Here is a 15000-nt window from a genome sequence, read left to right as displayed (position 1 = left end):
CTGTCCCTAACCCTACCCTTAAACTAACCCATACCACCACACCTGTCCCTAACTTTACCCTTAAACTCACCCATACCACCACACCTGACCCTAACCCTACCCTTAAACTCACCCATACCACCACACCTGACCCTAACCCTACCCTTAAACTCACCCATACCACCACACCTGTCCCTAACCCTACCCTTAAACTTACCCATACCACCACACCTGTCCCTAACTTTACCCTTAAACTGACCCACACCACCACACCTGTCCCTAACTTTACCCTTAAATTTACCCAAACTACCACACCTGTCCCTAACTTTACCCTTAAACTGACCCACACCACCACACCTGTCCCTAACTCTACCCTTAATCTTACCCAAACCACCACACCTGTCCCTAACCCTACCCTTAAACTGACCCACACCACCACACCTGTCCCTAACCCTACCCTTAATCTTACCCAAACCACCACACCTGTCCCTAACCCTACCCTTAAACTCACCCATACTACCACACCTGTCTCTAACTCTACCCTTAATCTTACCCAAACCACCACACCTGTCCCTAACCCTACCCTTAAACTTACCCATACCACCACACCTGTCCCTAACCCTACCCTTAAACGGACCCACACCACCACACCTGTCCCTAACTTTACCCTTAAACTCACCCACACCACCACACCTGTCCCTAACTTTACCCTTAAATTCACCCACACCACCACACCTGTCCCTAACTTTACCCTTAAACTCACCCACACCACCACACCTGTCCCTAACTCTACCCTTAAACTCACCCATACCACCACACCTGTCCCTAACCCTACCCTTAAACTTACCCACACCACCACACCTGTCCCTAACTTTACCCTTAAACTCACCCACACCACCACACCAGTCCCTAACTTTACCCTTAAACTCACCCACACCACCACACCTGTCCCTAACTTTACCCTTAAACTCACCCACACCACCACACCTGTCCCCAACTTTACCCGTAAACTCACCCACACCACCACACCTGTCCCTAACTTTACCCGTAAACTCACCCACACCACCACACCAGTCCCTAACTTTACCCTTAAACTCACCCACACCACCACACCTGTCCCTAACTTTACCCTTAAACTCACCCACACCACCACACCTGTCCCTAACTTTACCCGTAAACTCACCCACACCACCACACCAGTCCCTAACTTTACCCTTAAACTCACCCACACCACCACACCTGTCCCTAACTTTACCCTTAAACTCACCCACACCACCACACCTGTCCCTAACTTTACCCTTAAACTCACCCACACCACAACACCTGTCCCTAACTTTACCCGTAAACTCACCCATAACACCACACCTGTCCCTAACTCTACCCTTAAACTTACCCATACCACCACACCTGTCCCTAACTCTACCCTTAAACTCACCCACACCACCACACCTGTCCCTAACTTTACCCTTAAACTCACCCACACCACCACACCTGTCCCTAACTTTACCCGTAACCTCACCCATAACACCACACCTGTCCCTAACTCTACCCTTAAACTTACCCATACCACCACACCTGTCCCTAACTCTACCCTTAAACTCACCCACACCACCACACCTGTCCCTAACTCTACCCTTAAACTTACCCATACCACCACACCTGTCCCTAAATCTACCCTTAAACTCACCCACACCACCACACCTGTCCCTAACTTTACCCGTAAACTCACCCATAACACCACACCTGTCCCTAACTCTACCCTTAAACTCACCCACACCACCACACCTGTCCCTAACTCTACCCTTAAACTCACCCATAACACCACACCTGTCCCTAACTCTACCCTTAAACTCACCCACAACACCACACCTGTCCCTAACTCTACCCTTAAACTTACCCATACCACCACACCTGTCCCTAACTTTACCCTTAAACTCACCCACAACACCACACCTGTCCCTAACTCTACCCTTAAACTTACCCATACCACCACACCTGTCCCTAACTCTACCCTTAAACTCACCCATAACACCACACCTGTCCCTAACTCTACCCTTAAACTCACCCACAACACCACACCTGTCCCTAACTCTACCCTTAAACTTACCCATAACACCACACCTGTCCCTAACTTTACCCTTAAACTCACCCACACCACCACACCTGTCCCTAACTTTACCCTTAAACTTACCCCCTAAAACCCCTATCCCACCTTAATATCAGCAAAAGTGTTGTGCAATACAATATGAACACAATAAGTACATTGTAATTTTTTAATCTAAGTTCATAGTAGTTAATGCCACCATAAAGTTGGACCAAAGTTTTATATATACATTTTTACATACATATACACACATGATATAGTGTTTAGAGTGAGACAGCGAAGCCTACATCAATCACTGTCAAGGGCGGCTCTCATTCTACAAAAACACTGCAATCTATTCCCTCAATCTCTCAATCTCTGGCTCTGTCTCTGCAGCAGCGTTTATAGATTCTGCGGTGGCAGTGTAATTTAGTGTTAAAATCACAGAGTGAAGATGAGGCAGATGAGTGCAGTGGTAAAGCAATGCTGGTAAAAAGTGTTTCTCGGCACGACACCGCTTTTCTACAGTCAGTTTGGATGGACCTCTAGGACTACGAAACATTACTTTACAGTTTAATCACTGCCTAAATAACTGCAGTGCTTGATGAACAGACGGCTCGTGTTACACGTGCCATAGAGCTAAATTACATTGTTGTAGGGACATTGATTTAATGCCAAAGAAGGACGAGCTCCTCACACACACACACACACACACACACACACACACACACACACACACACACACACACACACACACACACACACACACACACACACACACACACACACACACACACACACACACACACACACACACACACACACACACACACACACACACACACACACACACACACACACACACACTCTCTCTCTCTCTCTCTCTCTCTCTCACACACACTTGAGTCTGGTTCAGTATCTTTGTGGGGACTCTCCATAGACGTAATGGTTTTTATACTCTATAAACTTTATATTATCTCCCCTTACACTAACCCTACCTCTAAACCTACCCATCACACAATACACACACAAATACACACACATCTATTTAAATATGTTTACATGAGCAATTATTTTGAGCAACAGATTTTAATGTGATCACAATCACTAGGACACATTTCTCAATACTTAGGTCACTTTTTCAATACTCTTCACACAGGTTTCCTAACCAACTTTCAGCTTCACAGAAGTTAATTTCACATTCAAAATACACTAAAACGACCAAAACACTTCATTCTTGTCTCAAATCAACCAATTCTTAAGCCTCAGCAGGACGACTCTCTAAGCTAGAGGAGGCCTATCAGTTTTTTCCTCTAGATAGCTTCACCAAGGGAGCTCAAAGAGAACCGCTCACATTTGGTGATACAATCTAGACTCAGCTCTAAAGTGCTTTTTATCCTAAAAAACAGCAGTAAGACAAGGAGGCTCAGAAGAGCCAACTTGACATGCCACCTCACTCACATTCAAGCTCCTGGGCCAAACCAAATCCGAGAGGTGAAACGAATGAAAAATTAGACACAGCCAAAATATAATCGGTCCAGCCCCTTGGGCCTGATGTAAGTGCGTGTGCAAAGACCTCTATTACACCCCGCCTCAGTTACAGTGTGTGTGGGGGGGGGGGGGGGGGGAGTCCAGCATTTGGAATGGAGTCTTGTTTCGTCCTTCTCGCGTTGTGTCTTCTCTGTGACCTACTCGGAGGAGGAGGAGGGGCACGAGAGGCAACACTCACCATCTAATGCCCCTTTTCCACCAAGGCAGTGCTGGTGCTAGTTCGGAGCCAGAACCTAGTTTCAAATCGGTTCTTTGTCTTTCCACACCCAAACACCAGCTCTGAACCAGGAGAAGTGGTTCTTAAGTAGCACCAAAACATTGCTGGTCTAGAAGTAAGAACCGCTTGCATCAGGGGCTGGGGGTGGGGTTACCGTGACCAACAAGACAAACATAAACTTGTGACCGCCATTTTTGAAATGGCAGCTAATGGAGCTAATAGCCGCTGCTTGCTTGTAATCTCCGTCTATACAAATTGCGGTGAGCTGCACGAATGCATTGGATTCGCTATGTTTTGATGGCGATGTAGGATCGTAAAGCCATGTGCATCAATAGCAATGCAACGTTCGCCATTGTCTGCTGTGCAGACCAATCGCCGTATTCAATAAAATTCAATTAAATTCAAATTTATTTGTATAGCGCTTTTTACGATACATATCATTTCAAAGCAGCTTCACAGAAAAAGCATCTACATTACAATTGAATTGATTTGTACGTTATGCATTTCAGAATTACACATATACAAGCACACAGATTAGCTAACTATCTATTATTAATCAATATAATAGCTATGGCATAGAAGTAAGAATACAGTTTGTTAATGAATAGGTATAGAGATGAGCATGAGTGCGTGTTGATGCAGAGCTGCGTCATCTGATGTCCTCTCAGGAGTTGAGTCGTCTCTTCACAGGTGTTGGTCATCTGAAGTCCTCCAGGAGTTGAGTCGTCTCTTCACAGGTTTTGGTCATCTGAAGTCCTGCAGGAGTTGAGTCGTCTCTTCACAGGTGATGGTCATCTGAAGTCCTGCAGGAGTTGAGTCGTCTCTTCACAGGTTTTGGTCATCTGAAGTCCTGCAGGAGTTGAGTCGTCTCTTCACAGGTGTTGGTCATCTGAAGTCCTCGCAGGAGTTGAGTTGTCTCTTCACAGGTGTTGGTCATCTGAAGTCCTGCAGGAGTTGAGTCGTCTCTTCACAGGTGATGGTCATCTGAAGTCCTGCAGGAGTTGAGTCGTCTCTTCACAGGTGATGGTCATCTGAAGTCCTGCAGGAGTTGAGTTGTCTCTTCACAGGTGATGGTCATCTGAAGTCCTCGCAGGAGTTGAGTTGTCTCTTCACAGGTGATGGTCATCTGAAGTCCTGCAGGAGTTGAGTCGTCTCTTCACAGGTGATGGTCATCTGAAGTCCTGCAGGAGTTGAGTCGTCTCTTCACAGGTGATGGTCATCTGAAGTCCTGCAGGAGTTGAGTTGTCTCTTCACAGGTGATGGTCATCTGAAGTCCTCGCAGGAGTTGAGTTGTCTCTTCACAGGTGATGGTCATCTGAAGTCCTCCAAGGAGTTGAGTCGTCTCTTCACAGGTGTTGGTCATCTGAAGTCCTCACAGGAGTTGAGTTGTCTCTTCACAGGTGATGGTCATCTGAAGTCCTCCAAGGAGTTGAGTCGTCTCTTCACAGGTGATGGTCATCTGAAGTCCTCGCAGGAGTTGAGTTGTCTCTTCACAGGTGATGGTCATCTGAAGTCCTCGCAGGAGTTGAGTCGTCTCTTCACAGGTGATGGTCATCTGAAGTCCTCGCAGGAGTTGAGTCGTCTCTTCACAGGTGATGGTCATCTGAAGTCCTCGCAGGAGTTGAGTTGTCTCTTCACAGGTGTTGGTCATCTGAAGTCCTCACAGGAGTTGAGTTGTCTCTTCACAGGTGATGGTCATCTGAAGTCCTCGCAGGAGTTGAGTCGTCTCTTCACAGGTGATGGTCATCTGAAGTCCTCGCAGGAGTTGAGTTGTCTCTTCACAGGTGATGGTCATCTGAAGTCCTCGCAGGAGTTGAGTCGTCTCTTCACAGGTGATGGTCATCTGAAGTCCTCGCAGGAGTTGAGTCGTCTCTTCACAGGTGATGGTCATCTGAAGTCCTCGCAGGAGTTGAGTCGTCTCTTCACAGGTGATGGTCATCTGAAGTCCTCGCAGGAGTTGAGTCGTCTCTTCACAGGTGATGGTCATCTGAAGTCCTCGCAGGAGTTGAGTCGTCTCTTCACAGGTGATGGTCATCTGAAGTCCTCACAGGAGTTGAGTTGTCTCTTCACAGGTGTTGGTCATCTGAAGTCCTCACAGGAGTTGAGTTGTCTCTTCACAGGTGATGGTCATCTGAAGTCCTCGCAGGAGTTGAGTCGTCTCTTCACAGGTGTTGGTCATCTGAAGTCCTCGCAGGAGTTTAGTTGTCTCTTCACAGGTGATGGTCATCTGAAGTCCTCCAGGAGTTGAGTCGTCTCTTCACAGGTGTTGGTCATCTGAAGTCCTGCAGGAGTTGAGTCGTCTCTTCACAGGTGTTGGTCATCTGAAGTCTTTACGAGAAGCTGGATCCAGACTGGAGCTGACGGATTCTCTAGTTACCTCGGAATGGGCGTCCCAAGATAAAAACTGAACAGAAAAATAATTAGCGTAGCTGCTGTTCAAAGCATTAAGCAAAGACAATCAAGTGCATTGATATAACTATAGAGTACAAGGTTAGGAGATGCATCATGTGAATGCCTGGCTAAAGAGATGCGTCTTTAATCTAGATTTAAACTGGAGGAGTGAGTCTGAGCCCCGAACATTATTAGGAAGGCTATTCCATAGTTTAGGTGCCAAATATGAAAACGTTCTCCCTCCTTTAGTTGACTTAGATATCCTTGGTATTACCAGAAGCCCAGAGTTTAGTGATCTTAAAGATCATGATGGGTTATAAGGCGATAAAAGATCAGTTAAATACACAGGAGCTAAACCATTTAGGGCCTTATAGGTCAGTAGCAATACATTATAATTGATACGAAACTTAACAGGTAACCAGTGTAGAGATGTTAGAATTGGTGTTATGTGATCATATTTTCTTAACCTAGTAAGAACTCTAGCAGCTCATTTTGGACTAACTGTAGTTTGTTTATTGATGATGCAGGACAGCCAGCTAGTAGTGCATTACAGTAATCTAGTCTAGAGGTTATAAATGCATGAACTAAATTTTCTGCATCAGAGACAGATAGCATGTTTCGTAGCTTAGCGATGTTTCTGAGGTGGAAGAAGGCTATTTTTGTAGTATTTGAAATATGATTTTTAAAAGACAGGTTGCTGTCTAATATAACACCCAGGTCTTTAACTGTAGCAGATGAAGTAACAGTACATCCTTCTAAATGTAAGTTATAATTTAAGAGATTCTGTGTACCAGTTTTTGGTCCAATAAATAATACCTCAGTCTTATCTGAATTTAGTAGGAGAAAATTACAGGTCATACAATATTTTATTTCTTTAACACACTCTGTTAGCTTGGATAATTTAGAGCTGTATGACAACGAGTACAACGAGAGTATACAACTCCTTATGCTTTTGATTCGCTCACACAGTGTTTTGATATCATACGCTGATTGTCTGCACAGCGCCGATGCATCCCGAACAAGCCTGGTGTGTTTGTGTTTCCCGCTGCCTCGCTAGCGTTGCTGAGAAAGATGAGACGTATACAGTGACGTAAGACTCTGTGGTGGCTCTCTAGCATGTGGAAAGGCAAACCGGTTCTTAGAAGGCATGTCAGTCGAACCAACTAAGAACTGGCACTAGCACTAGCTCTGAACTAGCACCCGGTTCATTCTGGTGGAAAAGGGGTATAAGAGGCCTTAGACGCCTGGGGCACGGGCCCAGACCGGCCTAGAGGTCTTATAGGCTGCAGACCGCCCCTTTGCCTCCTTGAACTTCCTGACCACCGTGTCCACGGATGTGTCGAAAAGCTCTGATGGTGAAACCTGTGCATCAAGGAGAAAATTTTTCTCTTTCTCCTTGATGTTGGCCAAGTTCACCCAGAGGTGCCTCTCTATGGCCACCATCACCGCTAATGATCGGTCGATCGTAGCAGCCGTTTGTTTGGTGGCCCAGAGAGCCATGTCTGTAGTGCGCCCCAGTTCAGCCACCGCCTCAGGGTGTAGACCCTGACTCTGGTCCAGGTCTTTCAGCAGGTCGGCCTGGTAAGCCTTCAACACAACCATTGTGTGCAGGGCAGCCCCGGCCTGATCCGCTTTTGCGTAGGCTCTGCCATTCAACTGAGATGTAACACATAACGGTTTCGATGGCAGACCGAAGCCTTTAATGTTGATGGTTCCCCATGGAGAGATACCTTGCTAGAGTCTCTTCCCCGGTGGGCATTCACACATATCCGTGCTCCGGCACATAATTTGCATGCTGAAAAGTGTGGATGTGGGCCGAATATGGTTTCTTCCATGATCTCTCAACCTCAATGTGGAGATAAGGAAGAAATGGCAGGATCACAGGAGCAAGACGGTTATGTCTGGATAAAATACACTCATCTAACCTGCCATGAGCGAGTTTATGTCTCTCGCGCCGGCAAGACAGATGTCTTCTATGAAAGTCTCTGTTTGTGAGTGTGTGTGTGTGTCCTGGTAAACCCTACATTATGGAGAACAAAACACAAAATGTTCACACAAAGATGGCAATACCCAAAATCCTTGTCCTTGTGGGGACCCTTTCTGGTCCCTATTAGGAAAACAGCTTATATATCATACTAAGTAATGCTTTTAGAAAATGTAAAAATGCATAGAGTTTGTACAGTATAGAAATCATTATGCCAATGGAAAGTCCCCATAAAACATGGAATCCAGGTGTGTGTGTGTGTGTACAGTTTTGGCTATTCTTGTGAGGGCCAAATGTCCTCACTTACATAGCGTGAGAGAGAGAGAGAATCAGTCTACTGGAGGTTTGGAGTCTGTCGTGTCCACATGCTAGCGAATCCCAGAGTGCAGATGGAGTGAAGTGAGAGATGATGCTCTCTCTCACACACACACACACACACACACACACACACACACACACACACACACACACACACACACACACACACACACACACACACACACACACACACACACACACACACACACACACACACACACACACACACACACACACACGCACACACACACACACATATTATTTTAACATATTATATTTCCCTTCAGGCTTTTTACTGTTCTGCTCTATTTTCACACATTAAAACTACTGACCCCCAAACGTCAAACACACACACACACACACACACACACACACACACACACACACACACACACACACACACACACACACACACACACACACACACACACACACACACACACACACACACACACACACACACACACACACAGAGCCAGATTCTCGCAGCTTTTCATGTAACTTTCCCACACATCTAAACTCCCAAATGCTGCACTCACAACACTTCAAATGAAGTCTTTTGTTTTGCCCATTTGTGAGTGCACACAATCGCCATTCTCGCTGTCATTCTCCACATGCAGCTTGATACAGTGGTTCAATCCCACTTCAAAATGCACCGAAATGCTTCATATGCAAACGCATTCTACCCAAACACACACAAATTCATCGTCACTCATAACACAATGGTAGTTTCATATAAGATTTAGTCATGGGAAGCACCTTGGATTTTTACAGACACCAAAATCATAGGGCAGCCCCATATAGTGTTGGAAGCACAATGTTTGCAAAATGCTTCATACTTCTCTTTTTTTTTGCATAATACAAGAAAGATGTTTGGCACACATGGCACATTGGTGCGGAGACATATCTGTTCTGACCTGGGATTGATGTGCTGTCACTTTATTTTGTTTAATTGAATTTTATTTTCACTTCTCTTTTATTTCTTGTATTATGCAAAAAAAAAAAGAGAAGTATGAAGCATTTTGCAAACATTGTGGACAGAATCCCACAGACAACAGAAGCACACTTCATCACTTCACAAAATCCTCACTCTCTGGGAAATTGGTGCAAAATATCAGTAATAAACTGGGATGCTGGTGTTTGGGAATGCAATTTTTTTTTAGAATTTCTTGGTATTTCCATCCATTGCTTGCTCTGCCATCACTCCCTCATCAGAGGATCAGCAGTGTATAAAAGCACACACATCATCCTGGTCTCACACCATTTGTCTAGTCTCCAATGTGGAAGCAAGACCTCTTACCTTACCTGATCGACTTACTCCTCTCCTACTCTCCACTCCATAGTCTCCATCTCCTGATCAAGTACACTTCCTTACTCACTTGGATCCCAACTGTCACCGGCAATGGAGGTGTGTGCTATCCATCATTCACAGACCCGTATCACAATCTCCTCTCATCTCATCTCCTGCAAACAACAAAGACTCAGTTATTCCTGTTCCATTGCCGCTAAGTTGTGTCCTATTGTCATTTATACTCACCTGTTGTGTTCTTCATTTCTATCTGGCTACCATAACACCAGCGTTTTTTGTGCAATATCCCAAAAATCACGTAAGTGGATGGAAACTTAGCTAGTGATTTTCTGAAAACCGTCGTTCTCAGGCTTAGCGAGCTCTCTGTAGTGCACACGGTTATCATCTGCACACGCTTGCTGCGTCCACACAGAAGAACCTGCAGATCTGAGATTCCTCTCAGGAGAGACAAACCAATTAAAGCAGAGAATAGACGGATCGGACAGGCTGCATTGTGCCGTTCTTTCCCTCATCTCGGTGCGGCAGCGTGAATTTAGAGGGTAGGGGGTGAAGAGGGAGAGAAGGGCGACTTTTGTGTCTCTGTAACAGGGGATATATCGGCCTGTAATGGCTGAGCCTTACTGTTAATTAAGTTCAGGTTGGAGAGAATGGGACCTGAATTCAGGAGTGTGTGTGTGTGTATTTGTCCAAAACTCTGCAAAAAGCCATGTTTGTGTTCTGACAAAGAGGGAAATCTGTTGGTCTGTTTCAGAACTAATTGGAAGGCAGGAAGACAGAATGAAAAATAGATTCTCCAAATTAGAAAACAGCTGAGACGACACTGGCCATAAATCCAGAGAATATTATGTGAAGGGCAATATCAGCTCTGATGATTCATCATCATTTCAGCGAGGAGATGCATGCGGGAAACGACAACGTTAGCTTTAACTCCATGAGCACTTCATCCGTACAATGACAAAACAATGAGTTTAATGAGCCGTTTGTGTTCACTATCAGACTGTCATTTCATATATTAGCATATGTACTCAGAAACGCATGCGAATCTCCCTCAGTGTCTCCAGTGAAGGTGATGATACACGGGGCAGCTGTTTGAGGCACTTTCCCATTGAGAATGAGTAACACATTTCTATCTGGATACTTTAGATACACAGATTTTTACTGTAATTTTTGATCAAATACATTGAGCCTTCTATCAACTTTTGACCACCGGTGAACTAATTAGCAAATTATATTTAATTGTAATATGACACTTTCCTAATCACGGGGACTTGACAGTGAAAGTCGTCAGATTTATCATCTTCTAGCCTAGTGGAAGTTTGAGAATATATATTTTTTTTCTCTTCGGCAAGTGACATTTCTGAAGAAAGCTTGGAAACTTGGAAGCTTGGATGTTTCTCTGTACATTGTGTGACGAATAACGCAAATGGCATTCAAATCTGAGAAATTCAAAAAGGTCAGTAGTAGCTTACCCTGGAAATGCTCGTACAGTTGGAAAATATTGCTGTATCATCTCATCATGTTCAGTTGCTTACCTGGCATTCTTCAAGCATTCAAAGCGCCGTGCAGCACAGCTTCTGTGAACAGTAAGTCCCGCCTTCTTCGATTTGATTGGCTATCTTAAACATTTTGACATTGAGTCTGAGCACACTAAATAGATTATAATTTTTTTCTCAAGTGGCCAATCGTCTGGGCTGACAGAAGAATAGGCTACATACATTTACTACTCTCTAAAAAATGCTGGGTTAAAAACAACCCAAGTTGGGTTGAAATGAAATGGACTAACCCAGCAATTGGGTTGTTTTAACCCAGTGAATGGGTCGTTTTAACCCAGCGGTTGTTAAATGTTTGCTTAAAACAACCCAAATGCTGGGTTAGTCCATTTTCAACCCAACTTGGGTTTTTTTTTAGAGATGGTGGTCTAGTGGGTTAAACCACTGAGCTGATACGCAGAAGGTTGCTGGTTCGATCCCAGCAGTTGTGTCCTTGAGCAAGGCACTTTACTCCGGGGGATTTTCCCTGTAATAAGTGCACTGTAAGTTGCTTTGGATAAAAAGTGTCTGCCAAATGCAAAATGCAATGTATAGTCCACATTGTACAGCGGCCCACCGGGAAAGCTCCCGGTACTCCAGATGGCCAGTCCACCCCGGCGCTGGACCAATGATTTGGGTTTAGCAGCGATGGACAGCTGGGTGCCTTTAGAGCCCATCGTTCCGCCTTCTCCATCTTTTACATCTCCATGTTATTATCTGAAATTGCAGAACAGCCAAATCATATAGAAAGTCATTATGAGAACATCTCAGGCAGCACATAAAGAGTCCATTTACATCAATTACTGTGAGCAGAAGTCAACGACGCATCCCTCACGTAAAGCACACACACAGCTCTGTTTGATGGGATTGAAAGTGCACATGGACAGCAGCCAAAACACAACACACAGCTGGAGAGGACGATCACGCAGGTCAAAGGTCAGCTCTTTCTCCACACCGTCAGCTGTACCGAGAGAGAGAGAGAGAGAGAGAGAGACAGACTTTTGACTTAATCTCTCTTTATTTTAACAATTATTTACATACAACTTTATACAAATATATATATATATAAATATACACATAACATATAGACTAATCAGGCATACGATGATCTCTTCATCACGGCTCTTGTTAGTGGGTGGGATATATTAGGCAGCAAGTGAACATTTTGTTGATGTGTTAGACTAGACTGTAAAAAAGATGGACGACGAGCATTCACTCTCTTCCATTGATGTAAGTGAAGCCGCCCGTGTTCAAATATGGCGCTGACATCTTGGGTCTCGAGTCTGCACAGAAGTGAGCGCGATATCAAGGTCCCATCCACACTCCCGCCTCAACTTTTGGTGAAATAAACAGTTATGAAAATGCAGAGATTAAAGTTAAAGCTCCAATCTCCTCCCGAAGTTCCCGAAAAATGTCCGTTGGTGCCTACTTCACTCAGAGAAGCTGCCAATCTCAGCAAACTTAACATCACACCCCCATTTTTATAGCATCAAATAACTAACTAAAATCAGCGTGATGTAAAGAGCCTAAAATGACAGAAACCATCTTTGGGAAAAACTTTTTAAAGTGTCATTTAGTCCCATTACATTTCATGGAGAGGGCAGGGTTTATGAGCTATACTGGGACCAACCATCTGGGGGCGATCAAGACGCTTTGGCTTCCCTTTTCAGGACTCGTGTGGCACACTTGGTTAGAAGCAGGAAAAATGGGCAAGCGTAAGGATTTGAGTGAGTTTGACAAGGGCCAGATTGTAGGACCAGTGGAGAACCGGCCACAGGGTCATGGAGGACCAGTGGAGAACCGGCCACAGGGTCATGAAGGACCAGTGGAGAACCGGCCACAGGGTCATGGAGGACCAGTGGAGAACCGGCCACAGGGTCATGAAGGACCAGTGGAGAACCGGCCACAGGGTCATGAAGGACCAGTGGAGAACCGGCCACAGGGTCATGAAGGACCAGTGGAGAACCGGCCACAGGGTCATGGAGGACCAGTGGAGAACCAGCCACAGGGTCATGAAGGACCAGTGGAGAACCAGCCACAGGGTCATGAAGGACCAGTGGAGAACCGGCCACAGGGTCATGAAGGACCAGTGGAGAACCGGCCACAGGGTCATGGAGGACCAGTGGAGAACCAGCCACAGGGTCATGAAGGACCAGTGGAGAACCGGCCACAGGGTCATGAAGGACCAGTGGAGAACCAGCCACAGGGTCATGGAGGACCAGTGGAGAACCGGCCACAGGGTCATGAAGGACCAGTGGAGAACCGGCCACAGGGTCATGAAGGACCAGTGGAGAACCGGCCACAGGGTCATGAAGGACCAGTGGAGAACCGGCCACAGGGTCATGGAGGACCAGTGGAGAACCGGCCACAGGGTCATGAAGGACCAGTGGAGAACCGGCCACAGGGTCATGAAGGACCAGTGGAGAACCAGCCACAGGGTCATGAAGGACCAGTGGAGAACCGGCCACAGGGTCATGAAGGACCAGTGGAGAACCGGCCACAGGGTCATGAAGGACCAGTGGAGAACCGGCCACAGGGTCATGAAGGACCAGTGGAGAACCGGCCACAGGGTCATGAAGGACCAGTGGAGAACCAGCCACAGGGTCATGGAGGACCAGTGGAGAACCGGCCACAGGGTCATGAAGGACCAGTGGAGAACCGGCCACAGGATCATGGAGGACCAGTGGAGAACCGGCCACAGGGTCATGAAGGACCAGTGGAGAACCGGCCACAGGGTCATGAAGGACCAGTGGAGAACCGGCCACAGGGTCATGGAGGACCAGTGGAGAACCGGCCACAGGGTCATGAAGGACCAGTGGAGAACCGGCCACAGGGTCATGAAGGACCAGTGGAGAACCGGCCACAGGGTCATGAAGGACCAGTGGAGAACCGGCCACAGGGTCATGAAGGACCAGTGGAGAACCGGCCACAGGGTCATGAAGGACCAGTGGAGAACCGGCCACAGGGTCATGAAGGACCAGTGGAGAACCGGCCACAGGGTCATGAAGGACCAGTGGAGAACCGGCCACAGGGTCATGGAGGACCAGTGGAGAACCGGCCACAGGGTCATGAAGGACCAGTGGAGAACCGGCCACAGGGTCATGGAGGACCAGTGGAGAACCGGCCACAGGGTCATGGAGGACCAGTGGAGAACCGGCCACAGGGTCATGGAGGACCAGTGGAGAACCGGCCACAGGGTCATGAAGGACCAGTGGAGAACCGGCCACAGGGTCATGGAGGACCAGTGGAGAACCGGCCACAGGGTCATGAAGGACCAGTGGAGAACCGGCCACAGGGTCATGGAGGACCAGTGGAGAACCGGCCACAGGGTCATGGAGGACCAGTGGAGAACCGGCCACAGGGTCATGGGCGGCCGAGGCTCATTGATGCGCGTGGGGAGCAAAGGCTGGTAATGCGCCGCCACAAAGCACAAATGCTTCAGGAATGGTTTGAGGAGCACAACAACGAGTTTGAGGCGTTGACTTGGCCTCCAAATTCCCAGATCTCAATCCAATCGAGCATCTGTGGGATGAGCTGAACAAACAAGTCAGATCCATGGAGGCCCCACCTCACAACTTACAGGACTTATAGGATCTGCTGCTAAAAAATTTGTTCCAGATACCACAGCACAACATGTTT

The sequence above is a fragment of the Gobio gobio genome (assembly GCF_949357685.1).
Source record: "Gobio gobio genome assembly, chromosome: 2".
NCBI lineage: Eukaryota > Metazoa > Chordata > Actinopteri > Cypriniformes > Gobionidae > Gobio > Gobio gobio.
This window is presented reverse-complemented; position numbering follows the sequence as displayed.